The sequence below is a fragment of the Hibiscus syriacus genome, unplaced genomic scaffold (genome assembly GCF_006381635.1).
Source record: "Hibiscus syriacus cultivar Baekdansim isolate YM2019G1 unplaced genomic scaffold, ASM638163v2 tig00113726_pilon, whole genome shotgun sequence".
NCBI classification, from domain to species: domain Eukaryota; kingdom Viridiplantae; phylum Streptophyta; class Magnoliopsida; order Malvales; family Malvaceae; genus Hibiscus; species Hibiscus syriacus.
Genome location: NW_024063472.1, coordinates 2980886 through 2995666, shown reverse-complemented (window position 1 = coordinate 2995666; position 14781 = coordinate 2980886). Strand labels below are relative to the sequence as shown.

Below are 14781 nucleotides of genomic sequence, written 5' to 3'. Positions count from 1 at the left end.
TAGACTAGGCCTAATATACTTCCTCCAATAATACCCCCAATGAAAGTAATAAACATGTATGTATTCGAGTGAAAACGATAGTTTAATCTATTTAAACATGAAAATATTTCATACTAAAAAACCATATACAAAAAAGTAGTAACTAGAGATCATATAAAAATATACAGTAAATCAGATATCAGAGAATTATTCAGAAAATCAGTATCATGTCAAAAAATATTCAGTATCATAAGAAATCTAAAACAGTTCAAATAAATAGTTTAAAAATAGTAATGTAACACTATTAGGAAACACACATCTACCGGTCTGAGTAGTTTGATAAGGAAACCTACTATCCAGTCTGTCGATCACGATCAGTAGCAGCGCTAGATCCTACGAATCGAAAAACCTATATCGGAATCCTAATATGAATAATAATAACATCTATTTAAACAATTTACAAAAACCTATGAGTAACTCTCTAAGAATGCAGATCGAACGGATCTGACGAACGGGAACACCAGATCTAATTGACCCTCGGTCGGGGGAAACACGAGTACATTCACATTTATAAAAATATATACTCAAATCTATTCCATAATCAAATCTCAAATGCAAGTACCCTCGATTCAGGGATTTTGGGTTAGAATTTGGCGAAGCGCATTACAAAATCGGACTTAGGACGTCGAAGAATGCCAAGATAGAGGTTTTTGAGAAAAATAAACGATGATCAACAGTCAATGGTCAACGAATGGTACGATCAACTGTCAATGGTCAATGACTGGCCAACGATCAACGGTCAATGGTCAATGACTATTTTCGAGATCGACACTACGCTGGAGAACATGAAATCGAAAAAAAATAAAGCCTACGCATAAAGATCTAAGCTTTCTTATTAGCGTTTATACGGAGTATAGCTTTGTTGATAAAGCTCTTGAGTTGTTTTATTCAATGGTTAAAAGTTATGAATATGTTCCTAATGTGATTGCTTGTAATTCGTTACTTAATTCGCTTGAGAGGTTAAATAAAGTTGAGATCACCCGTAAATTGTTCGATGAAATGGTTGTAAGAGATGGTTGTGTTGATAATTATAGTGTCTGTATAATGGTGAAGGATTTATGTAACGTAGGGAAAGTTGAGGAAGGTAAAAAATGATTGAATATATGTGGGGTAAAAGGTGTGTTCCATATGTTGTTTTTTATAATACGTTAATTGATGGGTATTCTACTAAAGTGGTGGTGAAAGAGTTAATGAACTTTTTAAGAAGGTGAAAATGAAGGGATTTTTGCCTACATTGAAGATTTATGGAGCTATGATAAATGGATTTTGTAAGAAAGGGGATTTTAGTGCAATTGACTGGCTTTTGAAAGAAATGAAAGAAATGGGTATCTCTGTTAATGCTCAAGTTCATAATATTATTCTTGATGCACACGCATAGTTTTGAAGTTAATGTGACAGACACCATAAAACATATGGTTGAGTGTGGACATGAACCTGATATTGTTACATATAACACTTTGATTAGTGGTTTATGTAGGGATGGGAAGGTTGCTGGAACAGGCAAAGAAGAGGGGATTAGTACCGAATACAATTAGTTATACCCCTTTGATACAAGGCTATTTTAGAATAGGAGAATATATGGTGGCACTGGATTTGCTTATTGAAATGTCAGAGATGAGACACAAACCTGATGTAGTTGCTTTTGAAGCTCTTGTCCATGGACTTGTTACAAAGGGAGAGGTGGATGCCGCATTAACAATTCGTCATAGGATGTTTGAAAGGGGAGTTTTGCCTGATGCTGTAATATATAATGTTTTGATGAATGAACTTTGCAAGAAAGGAAAACTTTCTGCTGCTAAAGTCCTCCTTGGAGAGATGCTTGACCAAAATGTACCTCCTGATGCATTTGTTTATACAACTCTGGTTGATGAGTTCATCAGGGATGGTAATCTCCACGAGGCAAAGAAACTCTTTGATGTCATGATTGGAAAAGGCATGGATCCCGGTGTTATGGGATATAATGCCATGATTAAGGGGTTCTGTAAATTTGGAAGTATGAATGAAGCACTATTATTTGTTACTAGAATGATAGAAGCACATTGTTGCGTGTTGTGAGTATTATAAAATTATACGCAATTAATGTGCAAGTATACACAATCGAACAAGTAATATAATGATGAGTGAGTATCGTCTCTATAGGGATTGGTGGAAATTTATGAGTTTAACCAAAGCAAAGGATAACTTTATCTAAGTATAGTTAGTGTGATGGTATGTACCAATGAAAAATGTCAAGGTAATACGTATTGGTGGGGATGAAATGATAGTGTGATATGGTAGCAAATGGAGATGTCGACAAAATAAAGTGTGTGTAGTAAAATCAAATGAAAAATGTAAAGACAAACAAAAAGGTAAATACTGGATTTGACTAGAATGATTTGATAATCCTCGCACAACAAGCTATTATGAGAATGAATGATGGGAATCACTTAGGAAACTTAAGTCTAATTTCTCAAGATGATTCCACTTCTATGTTTTACTTTCCTGATAGAGTTTACTAAATGTGCCCTATGCTATCTCTAGTCAAGGGACTCGACAAGTTAAGAATGCCATGGCAATACTAATTGGCGTTAGCAGGTGTAGGGATTCCATCAGTCTAACATAATATGTCATGACAATACCATTAAGTATTCACACTAACATCTACCCTCTCGACCGAGCACTACTCCTTTTAGTCGATTGAAATCCTAGCCTTATGTTACAGGTGGATTAGGCTTAGTTACTATCTAAAACCTAGTGCTTATGTTGATCCTCCTTAGTTTCTCTTGAATACTAAAGATGAGCTACTTATTTTCTCTCGAACACTATGTATTTCCTAAGGAATGGCTACTCTCATAGCTCCTACAACCTTAAGACATTAAGCACCATAAACAAAATAAATAAAATCATAGAAAAGAACAATCATCCATTAAAGAAATAACTTAAGCATCCATCGTGAACTCCCACCAAATAAAGCTAGTTCATGGTGGGATTCAAATAATCCTTAAAATAAATCAATAAATCCGTTCGTTCATTGCAACCCAAATCAAATGAGAAATAACATCAATGGGAAAGGAGGAAAAAGCATTTGACGCGCGTTGCCCGAGCTCTCCTCGACCACCACAAATCGCCTTAGCTCGTTAGCTCCTCTCAGAAGCCTAGCTAGTCACTCATTAGAGCTCGTTAATGGAGGAACACCACTAAAAAATGGAGGAAAGAGAAACGGTGGAGAAGATGAAGATTTTTCTGCTGGAGTGTGTATCCCCATTCTCTCTTTTGTGAGGTTTCCTTTAATAATAAAAGAATTAAAGGTATTCTTGGGATTTTGCACTCAAAATACCCATCATACCCCTAGAGTAATATTTTGTGTGTGAGGTCTATCTTTACAGGTGGAAGTAGTCCCCAGCAGGTGGTTACAACCATCAGAAACGTGCCTTGCCAGATGTCCTATTGTGAAAATATCTTTTAATCCTTTTCTACACCAGAAATGTCAATGTATTTCAATCAACTTCAGCAACGTGTGATGTCACGACATTCCTTCCCAGCCAGCCCTTTTTGCTTGATATTTCCTGCACATCACTAAAAACCACACGTTCCTCCTCATACAGTACCTTAATAAAATAAAATAACAAACCACCACAAATGCAATTATATGAAGCTACATGCATCTAAAATGAACTATATAAACCCTTAAACAAACAATAACTTAAGAGAAAAAGGCTTTAAAAGTAGTCTTTTTACGGAGTTATTACACCCCCAAACTTAAGCTATTACTTGTCCTCAAGAAATGGATAAATCTTAAAACAAATAAAACGTCATAACAACTTTCAACAACAAGATAATCAAGACAAAAATAGAATTTCAACCCTCAGAAAAATTGGCTTCAACACGCTAGGCATATCAAGAAATAAAGTACTTTTCCCTAGGTCAAGATTCTTTATGGTTGTGTGTGTGTGCGTGATTGCATCCAATCTATATTTAATAAATTTAAATTTTTTTAATTAAGCTCCCTAGTTTTGTCCCGAAATTTACTTATTCATTAAACATATTTATACTCCCTTTTTACTTAATACTTTTTTTACGTTGTTACGAGGAGAGTAAGCCCATCACACCTACCATTCCATACTCTAGGTGAAAGGGAACATACCTTCCACTCCAAGCTAGTCAAGTAGAGTAATCCCGTGACTGATTTCATTCACTCATACGTACATGACTGCCATTTATTAAAGAAAGTTCCAGACACAGTCACGACAAAGAGGAGTGTCCTTCTACAGCTATGACGAAGCATTTATTCATAATTTTAGACAAAAGGGATCTATCATTGATTTATCATTTCTGAATAGTTCTAAATTTCAATGCGAAGGCTAACTAGAGTTATTTCATAAAAATTTTCTAAATTCCTTAAGTATAGAGAACATACAATTGTGTAAAAATAATTCACAAATCATCAAACCCTAGAGTCAGTTCTATAATTCTCAATAGACATTTACATTCAATTTTTAACCTAAAAAGTTCATCATCATCGGGTATTACCATAACATTTTGTCTAACTGTCCTACCATTTCTGATGTCATGGCAAACAATTATGCTAATATTATCATGCATATGCTCTACAAAGAACAATATCTCCCCCAAACTTGAGAGTAACATTGTCCTCAATGTTTGAGACAACGAATTACTTACTTAAACTAAATTCAATGTTATGTAATGCAAAAAATGAATGGAAATGAGTGCAAAGTGAGATACCTCAATTTGTTTATGGTGGTAGCGGTGTTGCAGTGGAAGTGCTTGCAGCTCCGCGTCTTGTTTTCATTCGGAGGGGTGTAGGGATTGAATCGAAAGAAGTTGAATGATAGTGATCAATATTAACAAGCCCCGTCGATGTCTTAGTGCGATGGTTGGTCCAGCGGATGGAAGGAGGTACAGGTGCAACAACTAGACTAGGGGTTGGTTCGGATGGTGCCATAGGAGACTCCGTAGTAGGGGACTGGTGGGCAGGATTTGGGACTGGCTCAACAATGGGAGGGACAACATCATCAGGCTCAAGAGATGGCTCGGCATCAAATGCCGAAATAATTTCATCCGAGAAACCCGAAAAATTTCGTTCGATGTGGGGTAAAAGGTGTAAAAGTAAATTGTAAAATTAAATGTGATGTGAAAGGATAAGAGAGGGAAATAAAGATATGGAAATAAAATAAAATAAAGAAATAAAATATAAAAGTATATTTCCCCTTTAATTGCTTTACCTTTTTCCTTCCCTTTAGTAACCACTCCTTCGTACATCCCTAGGTACTGGTGGGTCCCTATAGTATAAAACGAATTGTCATTATCCACGAATAATAAAAATAAGAATAAAGATAAAAATAAAGATAAAGATAAAAGAAAAAATAAATTTGTTATTTATGCACAATCAACATAATTCAATGCCGTGTCATTAAATTTTTGTTCATGGTTTAGGCACACTCAAACATCGCGTAGATACAACACCGACTTGTCACACAACATTGGAGTTCCGTTGCAAACTTTCAGGCATTGACCATTGACCTTAAAGATCGTCCCATCGTCGACATTGTTGATATCAACAGCTCCAATGGGGATAAACATGATGCATCTTAAATGTTCATGACTATCGAGATTTGAGATTTCCAGGGAAGAGCTTAAGTCTGAAATTATAGAGTAACACTTGTTGGCCAACATGAAAATGACGTGGCATCAACTTTTGGTCGTGCCACTTTTTAGTCTTTTCATTTATATCCTGGCATTCTCATATGCTTGTGCCCTAAACTCCTCAATCTTATTGAGTTCCAACAATCTTTGTTCTCCAGCTAATTGAGCATCGAAAGTTAACCTCTAAATAAACTAATACGCTTTAGGTTATAGCTCGACAGGGAGGTGTAAGGCCTTCCCATACACCAACCTGAAGGGTAACATGCCCAGAGGGGTCTTAAAAGTTGTTATATATGCCTATAGTGCTTCATCTAACTTTGGTGACCAATCATTTCACCTCGGATTCACCACTTTTTCTATGATCTGCTTAATCTTGCGGTTGGATATTTCAGCTTAGCCATTCGTCTGTGGATGGTATGTCGTGGCAATCTTGTGACGACTCCATATCTTTTCAATGCCTTGTAAATCAACTTGTTATCAAAGTGGGTTTCTTCATCGCTAATCATGTGTTGAGGTACTCTAAACTGAGTGAAGATGTGTTTATGAAAAAACATAAGCCGATTCTGGAATCATTCTTTGATGTCGCAATTGCCTCCACCCACTTGGATACGTAATCCATTGCAAGCAAAATGTATAGATCACCACCTGAAGATGGGAATGGTCCCATGAAATCAATGTCTGGAACGTCAAACAACTCAATTTCCAAAATACCTTGCAGTGGCATTTAATGTCTCCTGAATATGTTCCCAGTGCGTTGGCATTGATCGCAGGACTTGTAAAATGCTTGAGAATATTTGAACAGAGTTGACTAATAAAAAACTGACTGCAGAACCTTGGCAACGGTCCTTGCTCCCCCAAAATGGCATCCACTTAAGGCCGTATGAAAATGATATATAATGTCTTGTTGCTCTTCTTCAGGTACACATCGTATAATGAGCTGGTCAGCACAATGTTTAAATAAATATGGCTCGTCCCAAAAGTAGAACCTTGCATCGTGCTTGAATTTTTTATTGCCCTAGTTTTTCAAATAAAAAGGAAGTATACCACTAACAAGAAAATTAACAAGGTCAGCGTACCACGAAATTGCCGTGACATATAAAATTTTCTCATCAGGGAATTCTTTTTGAATATCTATAGTGTCATGGCATTAAGAATTATTCTTTAGCCTATATAAATGATCATCAACTTGGTTCTCAGTACCTTTTCTATCTACAACCTTTAAGTTGAATTCTTGCAAAAGTAAGATCCACCTAATTAGTCTAGGCTTGGCATCATTTTTGTTCACTAAGTATTTTATATTTGAGTGATCAGTGTGAACAATAACTTTAGTTCCTATTAGGTATGGTCTAAATTTATCAAATATAAAAACTATGACAAGTAATTATTTCTCGGTGGTTGTGTAATGCATTTTTGCCTCATTTAAGGTACGGTTAGCATAATATATAGCATGAAAAATTTTACCTTGGCATTGCCCCAAAATAGCTCCTATGGCATAATCGCTTGCATTACACATTAGCTCAAATAGTGATGTCCAACCGGGAAGAACTACAATGGGCGCTAAGATCAATCATTGCTTCATCTCAGTGAATGCGCCTAGGTATAACTTGTCAAACACAAATGGATGGTTTTATTGAAGAAAGGTGCATAAGGGCTTAGAGATTTTGGAGAATTACTTGATAAATCTTCTATAAAAGCCAGCGTTTCCAGAAAAACTCCTTATGCCCTTAACAGATGTAGGCGGTGGTAATTTTTCAATTACATCAATTTTCTCTTTAGCCATCTCAATGCCCTTGTGAGATATCTTGTGCCCTAAAATAATGCCTTCAGTCACCATGAAGTGACATTTCTCCCAATTTAAAACCAGATCATCCTCCTCATATCTCTTGAGAACTTTTACCAAATTGATAAGGCATCACTCTGAGTCATCTCCAGAAACGGAGAAATCATCTGTGAAATCTCAAGAAAGTCCTCAACCATATCAGAAAAAATGGCTTGCATGGAACGCTAAAAAATTATTGGGGCATTACAGAGTCCAAAAGACATCCTCCTGAAGGAAAAGGTGCCATAGGGACAAGTAAATGTAGTATTCTCCTGGTCCTCTTGTGCCATGGAAATTTGATTGTACCCAAAATATCCATCTAAGAAATAATAGAATGCTTTGCTTGTCAATCAATCCAATATTTGATCGATGAATAGTAGAGGAAATAGTCATTCTTTGTAGCTTTGTTGAGCTTACGATAATCCATAGTACACGTAGGTAATAGCTCATTATCCTCATTGGTAACTACAGTTGTTCCACCTTTCTTTGGCACACATTAGATAAGGTTCACCCATGAGCTATTAGATATAGGGTAAATCATTCCAGCATCAAGCCATTTAAGTATTTATTTCATTACGAATTTCTTCATAATGGGGTTGAGTCTTCATTGTGGTTCTATCGAGTTGCCATGACATTCATCTAGTATGATCTTATGCATGCAAATCGTTGGACTAATCCTATTTAAATCAGCCATAGTCTAACCGAGCGCTTTCTTATGCTGTGACCAAACACTTGACAAACTTTGCTCTTGGTTAGTAGTAAGGTTAGAGGAAATAATCACAAGTAAAGTATTATCACTACCCAAATAAACATATTTAAGATGCCCTGGCAAAGTTTTAAGCTCTAGGGTAGGTGCATGCCCTAATGATAGCTTAGGAGGAATAAATTCATCAAATCAAGGGGTTAAAATTTCATACTTGATCTAGCTAGTAGTAAGCTAGATTGTTCCACCCCAACTGGCAATTTGTCATGCTCCTCCATGCTTTCATTATCAATTGAACATTCCTTGCCTGTTAGCTAAATAAAATTGTTCTGACAAAGTTGTTCGGTTTCATCTTCAAGCAATGAGTTCATTTAAAAAATGTTTTGGCATTATTCAGGGTTAACATACATTAGAGTACGAAAAACATTGAAAGTCACACAATGGTCGATCACTCTCATGGTAGGTTCACCTTTTTCACAATCAATCAGAATATGACCAGTGGCTAGGAAAGACCTACCTAGAATTATTGGTGCATTGTCATCAACTTCACAATCAAGGATAAGAAAGTCGTCTGGAAACATGAATTTATCCACCCTCACTATTACATCCTCGACTCTCATTTCAGGTATAATATGGGATCGGTCGACAAGTTGTAGAATCACATAGGTGAGTCTCATATCTCCTATGCTAAGCTTTAAGAATATATATTTTGGCATTAAGTTCACACTTGAACCAAGATCACATAGTACCTTTCCAACGAAATTAGCTCCTATAGAACAGGGAATAATGAAGCTGCCCGAATTATGTTGCTTTGGTGGAAACTTACTCAATGAGGAGCAATATTCTTTTGTCTTGGAAACTGTCTCATAGATACAACTTTCCTTTTCTTGGTACAAATTTCCTTAAGAAATTTGGCATAAGTCAACATTTTTTCAATAGCTTCCAAGAAAGGTACATTAATGTGGAGTTGATAAAAAATGTCCACGAACTTTTTGAATTGAACTTCATCGTTGTGCTTCTTCAGTCATTGCTAGAAGGGTGGTGGGAGTGTAACTTCCTTAACTGCGGGAGTCGAAATTGATTTTTCTTTGGCATTAGAATTTAGTGCTTCGGCAGGCTCACTAGTAGAACCCTCCTCTTTATCGTTCTTGGTAATGATTTCATTGTGTAATTCAGATTCAACTTGTTCAATAGTGGGGGTAGGATCATCATGTTGTGTTCCCCCAAACTTGACCTGTTGTTTAACTTTCGTTCCACTCCTAAGAGTCAATACGTTGCATTGCTATTTTCTAAGCGATTTAGTGACTTCAGTGTCACTTGGCAATCGTCCTTGCTAATCCTCTTGCAATGTTGCAGCAATCTAACCAACTTGTCCTTCCAAAGCTCTCAAAGATGAGCTATGGCTTTGAAGTAATGCGCCTTAACTATGAATCAAAGCTCCTTGATTTTTAATTGAAGTAGAATGGTCTTGCAACATTGTCTTCGTGGTAGATATGAAATCTTGAATCGTAGCTTCCAAAGAACTAATGTTTGCTGAAGATGAGGCTCCCTAGTTAACATTTTTCCATGGCATAGTATTTTGGTATCCTTTAGATTCAATGTAGTTCTGCTGACGAGTAGGTTACCAGCATTTTGGGTTCCTTGATTACCCCATGAGAAGTTAGGGTGTTGACGCCATCCTACATTATAAGTGTTAGAATATAGATTTTTATTATTTCTATTGAAATTACCTACAAAGTTGATGAACTCATGATTGGTTGGGCATTCGCTCTCGTAATGATTACCTTGGCATAACAGACATGCCGAGCTAGCTGCTTTCAATCCCTTTACCTCAGTGGAGCGTTGAAAACTTTTTAGCATATTCATGATAGTTGAGAGTTGAGCGGACACTGAGTCATTGGTATCTAACTCGAATGCCAAGGTACCTTTCTCCTATTTCCAAGCCTTGAGGAAGGGAATTGATAGTCATTGTTGGCAATTCTATCCAAAATAGCAAACGCCTCAGTTGTGATTTATCCAGTAATGTCCCATTTTTCCAGGCATCAAACATCATCCTCGTGGGTTTATTGGCTCCATTATAAAACATAACTACTTAGTGTAGTCTTGAAAACCATGATTTGAACACTTTTTTAGAAAACTCTTGTAACGATCTCAACATTCATACATATATTCATCATCTCCCTGGTGAAAGGATGTTATGTCATTCCTTAGTTGAGTGTTCATGTTCTGTGGGTTATAGAGCAATAGGAAACTTTTGCAAAGATTAGCCCATGATTCCATCGAACCAGATGGAACACCACTCAACCAAGCCGTCGTTCAGTCACGCAAAGAGTATAAAAATAACCCATGATTTCTGTCACACAAAGAGTATGGAAATAACTTTAATTTCAGCACATCCTCATGCACTCCTTGTTGGCGGAAAGAATTACAAACCTCCAAAAAGTTGCAAATATGTTGCCTGGCATCTTCAGTTGGCATGCCCCCAAACTGACCTATAGAATTCAACATATTAAACATGAATGATTTGAGCTCAAAATGGGTTGCTTGAATTTTGGGTGCCACAATTCCAGGATTCATATCATCTAGTATAGGATTCAAATGATCACGAATAGCATGAGGCCTATCAGCAGGTTCAACATTTTAGAATGCCTCGACATTATGATTTCTATCATCTTGACCAATGCCAGGGTTCCCAATTTGATACATATTTTCTCGAGCATGTTGAGCACGTCTCATTTGCTTAAAAAATCTCTCAGTATTAGCTTTAATTGGTTCCAATGGCTTGTCAAAATGTCTTCTGGCATAAACCAAATATGACTAAAAAAGAATAAAGTAAAATATAAATAAAGTAAACTATATAAAAATAAATAAGAAAAAATAAAATTGTATGGCAAAACTAATTAACTTTTCGTTGCCAATCCTTGGCAACGGTGCCAAAAACTTGTTACGTGTTGTGGGAACTATAAAATTATACACAATTAATGTGCATGTATACACAATCGAACAAGTAATACTATGATGAGTGAGTATCGTCTCCACAGGGATTGGTGGAAATTTATGAGTTTAACCAAAGAAAAAGATTACTTTATCCAAGTATACTTAGTTTGATGGTATGTACCAATCAAAATTTTCAAGGCAATACGTATTGGTGGGGATGGAATGATAGTGTGATGTGGTAGCAAATGGAGATGTCGTTGCAAAATAAAGTGTGTGTAGTGAAATCAAATGAAAAATGTAAAGGCAAACAAAAAGGTAAATAATGGATTTAACTAGAATGATTTGATAATCCTCGCACAACACGCTACTATGGGAATGAATTATGGGAATCACTTAGGAAACTTAAGTCTATCTTCTCAAGATGATTTCACTTATATGTTTTAGTTGCCTGACAGATTTTACTAAAGGTGTCCTATGCTATCTCTAGTCAAGGGACTCAATAGGTTGAGAATGCCATGACAATACCTATTGGCGTTAGCAGGTGAAGGGATCCCATCAGTCTAACAGAATATCTCGCGACAATACCTTTAGTATTCGTACTAACATTTACCCTCTCGATCGAGAACTAATCCTTTTGTCGATTAAAATCCTAGCCTTATGTTAAAGGTGAATTATGCTTAGTTACTATCTAAAACCCATTGCTTATGTTGATCCTCCTTAGTTTCTCTCGAATACTAAAGATGAGCTACTTAGTTTCTCCCGAACACTAAGTATTTCCTAAGGAATGACTAGTCTCATAGCTCCTACAACCTTAAGACATTAAGCACAATAAACAAAGCAAATAAAATCATAGAAAATAACAATCATCCATTAAGGAAATAACTTAAGCATCCATCGTGAACTCCCACCAAATAAAGCTAGTTCATGTTGGGGTTTGAATAATCCATGAAATAAAAATAAATATGTTCGTTCCTTGCAACTCAAATCTAATGAGAAATAACAACAAAGGGGAAGGAGGAAAAAGCCTTCGACGTGCGCTGTCGGAGCTCTCCTCGACTACTACAAATCGCCTTAGCTTTCTAGCTCCTCTCGGAAGCGTAGCTAGCCAATCCTTATAGCTCATTAATGGAGGAACATCACTAAAAAATGGAGGGAAGAGAAACAATGGAAAAGATGAACATTTTTCTGCTAGAGTGCATATCCCCCTTCTCTCTCTTGTGAGGCGTCCTTTAATAATAAAAATATCTAAAGGTATTCTTGGGATTTTGCACTCAAAATACCATTTTGCACTCAAAATACCCATCATACCCCTAGAGTCATCTTTTGTGCGCGAGGTCTATCTTTACAGGTGACAGTGGTCCCCAACAGGCGGTTACAACAATCGGACACGTGCCTTGCCAGTTGTCCTATTGTGAAAATATCTTTTTGTCATTTTCTATGCCAAAAATGCCAAGACATTTCAATTTGCGTCAGCAAAGTGTGATATCACGACATTCCTTCCCAGCTCACCATTTTTGCTTGTTATTTCATGCACATCACTAAAAACCACACCGTCCTCCTAATACGACACCTTAATAAAATAAAATAACACAACCACCACAAATACAATTATATGCAACTACATGCATCTAAAATGAATTATATGAACCCTTAAACAAACAATAACTTAAGTGAAAAACACCTTAAAAGTAGTCTTTTTACGGAATTATCACACATCTTAACTCATATGAGTTCACTTAATCTACAATTATAGATGGTTACATAAAGCAGCATGACATTGGAGGTGCACTAAGGATGTTTGGACAGATGGTGAAAAGAAAACGCAAGCCTAATGTGGTGACGTATACCTCTCTGATTAATGGTTTTTGTCAAACTGGAGATTTCAATACGTCTGAAAAGCTTTTAAAGAGATGAAATCTTGTGGTTTAGAATCTAATGTAGTCACATACACTATACTTGTTGGGAGTTTTTGAAAGGAAGGTAAACTTGAAAAAGCAGTATTCTACTTTGAATTGATGCTATCTAACAAGTGCATTCCAAATGATGTTACTTACAATTATGTTGTAAATGGCACACAAACAGTCCAGGTGAAATTCTGGATAACCATTCTCTGGAGAAGAAATCTCTTTTTCTTGAATCTTATCATATGATGATCTCTGAAGGTTTGGCTCCACGAGCCATTGTTTATAACTCCATCCTCCTATGCCTTTGCCAAAATGGAAATGACTAGAATTGCTTTGCAAATAAAAGATAGCATGATGAATAATGGCCTTCTTCCTGACCCTGTTTCTTATGCTGCCTTTCTGCACGGCTTTTGTTTGGAGGGAAAATCAAAGGAGTGGGGGAACATAATCTCCCATGATTTAATTGAACAGGGACTTAAAATTGCTTTGAAGTACACAGAACTTTTGAGCCTATGGCTACCTTGTGGAATAACTTGAGAGGCGTCAGTTATTTTGCAGCCATTGAAACCAAAAGGAAGATCTTGAAGTATCTGCAAAATAGTGGAAAAGTCAGTAAAACACATTATCTGGTTTTACTAGAAAGACACGTGGAAATGAAATTAACAGGTTCTTGATTTAACTGGTGAATATTGAACAAGTAAAGTAGGTGGTTAATTGCTGCCTTCACAAATCACTCTATATGGCGAACATTTTCTCCACAGACCTTAACAATTTTAGCTCGAAAGCAACAAATAATAGAGAGGTGTAATTCGAGTCTGTCAACCTCACAGAAGGCAGAGTTTGGTTTTTTCGGGGGTGATAGTGGAAAAGTTGACCGACAAGTCACCCTTACTGTACTCTACAGGACCGTACATGAGATTTTCACCTCATATGGCTCCTTGTTCAATTCTTTTTGAAGTCATTAATTAGGTAATTTATAGGATTATCGTGTTTCTACTTTTGTTGTAAGTCTGGGTTAGATACAGGCAACACTGGACTAATCTCACTAATGGTGCTTGTGCAGCCAGATCAACTATATTTGCATTCTGCCAAGGCCATTTTTTCAGGGACAGATTCTGCGGCAGAAATGAAATGGAGGTATGGGTATGTCATTTGACTCTTCATATGAGTGTAATCTTGAATGATAACTGTGGTCTCTTACATTGCTGAGTGAGTTAAGCAGCCGGCTAATCCATTCATCAGCAGTTAAGTGCATAATAGAATTCTGATTATTCATGTAGTTAAGTAAAATGTGAAAATAATTTATTGGGTATACCGTATACATTCTACATGAATATGTTTACCCTTTGGTTATGAGAGAACCTGATTTAGTTTAAAGTTGGTGGTTAAATTTGTTTAAGGATTTGATTATTTTATTAGGAGCAATTTTTTAAACTGATATAGGATAAGAATTTTCTTACCCTATTATACTAGTATAAGATGCATGGGTTTTGTTGGAGACAATTACAAGTTGTGTAGAGGATTGTGGATTCGCAAATATAGCTACATCTTCTCTGCTTTTGGATTAATATATTTTGGTTGTATATCAACCAATAATTCATGAAAAGTGATCTATGTATATATATAACCCTGCATTTGGCAGCGTGTGTCAATATTCAACAAATTGCTGGTAATCTTTTATTTTGGAAGTGCAAGTCAAGAAGACGCAGCCTCTTTTTAAAGTGTAAATATGTTTT

General features: G+C 36.3%; 1 pseudogene; it reads left to right on the top strand.

Moving 5' to 3' along the window:
• The first annotated feature begins 719 nt into the window (after positions 1-719).
• Positions 720-13597, top strand: LOC120187834 (annotated as a pseudogene).
• The last annotated feature ends 1184 nt before the right edge of the window (positions 13598-14781 follow it).